At 59.2% G+C, this 3,279-nt stretch overlaps 1 protein-coding gene across 1 annotated transcript in view; it reads right to left on the bottom strand.

Moving 5' to 3' along the window:
* UBE2I (ubiquitin conjugating enzyme E2 I) overlaps window positions 1–26 on the bottom strand; it is a 14,887-nt gene extending 14,861 nt beyond the window's left edge. Inside the window, exon 1 of the mRNA XM_029221266.1 lies at window positions 10–26. The gene's annotated coding sequence lies outside the window, so the exon portion shown is untranslated. The remainder of the gene's footprint in view (window positions 1–9) is intronic.
* Window positions 27–3,279: the final 3,253 nt, after the last annotated feature.

Here is a 3,279-nt window from a genome sequence, read left to right as displayed (position 1 = left end):
AGGACACACCGGCGAGCGGCGGGGTAACGGGGAGGCCGAGATCTCCAAGGGCTCCCCGGATGCCCCGCGGGCACCTCCCCGGGCACGGCTCCCAGAGGTCTCCTTGAGGCTAGGATCCGGGGCCGGGGAGCAAAGACTACTGAGGCCTAGGGATCCCCAAAGCGTCGCAGCAAGGTGACGATCCCTCGAGTACGGCACACTGTGAAGCCCCTTGCAATTGGCCAGTTCGGGGCTCTGGGCGGGGCGTTTGTCGAATCTGCCCAATGAGCAGACCCCGTACAAAAGGCCGAGTGCTGGCCCGACCGACGGAAGGAGAAGTGCGGACGCTCCCTAACCCGGGGGCTGGCACTGGGGGGAGGGGCGTCGGGGCTGCGAGCGGGTGGGGGAGGGGAAAGGAGGCTGGCCGAATCACGGCCAAGTCTCTGCCGTCCCGGTCTCGGGTCCACCCTGAACCTGTGTGCAAACGCGGGTCCCTCCCGACCACGCTGGGCGCCTCCCCGTCGGGCGGCCCCTGACCCCCGCTCCCCTGCTCGCGGTGGGAGAGGGCGCTTTCCAAGGTCAGGCCGCCCCGCCCTTGGGCGCTTTGGGATCAGGTGGCGAGAGGTGTCCCGGGCCCCGACCCGGGCCGCGCGGCCGGTGCAGGGCTCCTGGCGGCCCTGGACAGCAGAGGGGGCTTGCTCTCATTCACTGCTTCTTTCCCTTTCACAGTCTCCCTCTGTCTCCTTCCTCCTTCCTCCCTCCATTTCCTTGCATTCCTCCTCTCCACCCCAGTCCCCTAGTTGGCGCTGTGCTGAGACTGTTGGCCTCCAGGGCAGGGACCCTAGGTCTGGTGTCCCAAGGCCCACATCTGGCCCAAAGCTCTCAGCGGGTGTTCAGTGGATGAATTGCGTGTGCTCCCAGCAGTTCTGTTATTCTGGAGGAGTACAGTGAGGAAGGCCATAAGCCCTGAGATGGGGGGTGGGCAGCGGTGTGTGTCGGGGGTAGTCTGCTGGGTCTGGTGTCTCTGTTGGGCTGGAGAGGGGGTCTGTCTAGGGTACCTCCTGGTCAGCAGTGGCCCAGCGAGAGGGCCTGGTTATAGTGATTGGGGTCCCAGGTAACAAAGGCCAGAGGGCCCAGCCCCCTTGAGCCGCATGTGAGCATTCCAAGTCTCTCCTAGGCTCTGAAGTCCAGAGGGACTGCCCACTCCTGGGTCCCCACAGTGACCCAGCGTGGGCCTGGCCTGAGGCGCTGCCTCCCTTTGTCCCTCCACTGAGGCAAATGCCAGGATCAGGGATTGTCTGAGACATCTGTTCTCTGGGTCCCCAGCCCTGGTTCGCTGGCTCTGAGTGGTCCTGCAAGTGTGCATTTTAACAAATGCCCCAGGTGGGCCTGCTGCACAGCACTTGGCTGCAGAGCTACACTTTAAGAAACCCCAGGAGCATAGGCCTCAGGTGCCAGTGCCATCTTTCTTGTGAGAATACCAGGAGGTTTGCACAGGGCTGCATGAGGAAGGCACCCAGCAAGTAGCAGTGGCCAGTGAAAGGTGGTGGCCATTGCTGGAGGAAGGAGAGGAGAACTAGGGGCCCACATGGGCACTGCACAGCCAAGGGGGCAAAGAGAGGGTAGGGCTCACAGTGAGGTGGGGGCAGGTGGGCTGGAGGGGTAATGGTGGGTATAGTGTGAGGAGGCAGACTGGATGTGGCATGTGGTTGTGGAGGGCCTGGGCCTGATTCTGTGGGCCATGGGGAGCCATAGAAGGCTGTGGAGAAGGAGATGCAAGACAAGGTCCTGGTTCTTTGTGGTGAGGGGACACCCGGAGGTGGCAGAGGTGTGGCCCTCAGCCCAGGTGGCTGAGTTCCAACCAGCAAAGAGAACTCCTATCCCAGTGGAAGGTGGTGTGGGGTCCTCATGCTGGGGGGGAGAAAGGGTGCTGGGATCGTTGGAGAGAGGAGGGACGTTTAGCTGGAGGGTGGGTTGGAGGAGGGCAGGGAGTGGGCAGGCTCTGGAATCCTCAACCTTCAGAAGCCTTATGTGAGCAGCCTGCACCCCTGCACACAGGTTCTCCATGGTGGCCTCTCGGTGATCCCCCTCATCAGTCATTCACAAACGTGTATCCAGAACTGACAGTCCATGAAGAAGCACACTGCCATGTTGTAGGGAGGGCCACATGGCATGGAACAGGGGGTGACATCCAGGAACTGAGAATGACCCCCCACTGACAGCCAGCAAGAAAGCAGGGATCCCAAGCCTTCAATAGCAAGAAGCTGACAGCTGCCAACAATCATGGAGTCTGCGGGAGACCCTGAGCCCCAAGAGGACTGGAGAAGGTGACCCCAGTCTTCCAAGACCCTGAGCAGGGGACCCCACTAAGCCAGGGCTTCTGATGCACAGAAACCAAGATTTTAAAAAAAGAGGTGCCTTCTTTAAAGCCACGGAGTTTGTGGTGACTTCTTACACAGCAAGCACTGACTAAAGCACCTGGTTTAGACAGGGAGGTCTCCGAGGAGGTGACCTCCAAACAGGCCTATGGGGAGGGCTGGGGGAAGAGCCTTCCTGGCAGAAGGAGAGGGAGGTGGGCTGAGTAGGGAAAGGCCAGTGTGTATGGGGCAGAGCAAGCAAGGGGGAGGGGAGGAGGGGAAAGGGTGGGGTGGGACAGGCAGTTGAGACCAGACCACAAGTGACATTTCCACTGTGCTGGGGAGTTTGCTGTGTCCAAAGTGCAACAGTTCTCGTGAGAGAGGGGGGATTTGATTGGGTCCAGCTCCCTGGGTACAATGGAAAAACTGAGGCTTGCAGAGGGGGAGGGCTTTGTGCGATGTCAGTAAATATAAAGCCCTGGGGAAGGATTCTGGCTGACTGAGCCAGGTCATGTGCCCACCATGTGGGGAGGGGATAAGTGTGACTGGGAGCTGCCTAGAGTAGGGGCAGCACCCCCAGCTCCCCCGGGTGCCTGCTGAGGGTCAGGCCATGGGCATCTGGGAGGTTTGTGTGCAGGGGCTGCTGCTCCAGGGGCTGGATTAAAAAGGAAGAAAGTCCACATGCAAAAGAATGAAGTTGGATCCCTACCTCACACCACATACAAAACCAACTCAAAGACCTAAACATAAGAGCTAAAACTATAAAACTCGTAGAAGAAAACAGGGGAAAACCTTCATGACACTGAATTTGGCAATTATTTCTTGGATGTGACACCAAAAGCACAGGCAGGTAAAGGAAAAAACTAGATGAATCCAACTTCATCAAGATTTAAAACTTTCGGGACTTCCCTGGTGGCGCAGTGATTGAGAATCCCCCTGCCAA

This window comes from Monodon monoceros, unplaced genomic scaffold (genome assembly GCF_005190385.1).
Source record: "Monodon monoceros isolate NGI ecotype Baffin Bay Population unplaced genomic scaffold, NGI_Narwhal_1 Super_Scaffold_13, whole genome shotgun sequence".
NCBI lineage: Eukaryota > Metazoa > Chordata > Mammalia > Artiodactyla > Monodontidae > Monodon > Monodon monoceros.
The sequence above is the reverse complement of the archived record's forward strand: the minus strand, read 5'-3'. Positions and strand labels throughout refer to the sequence as shown.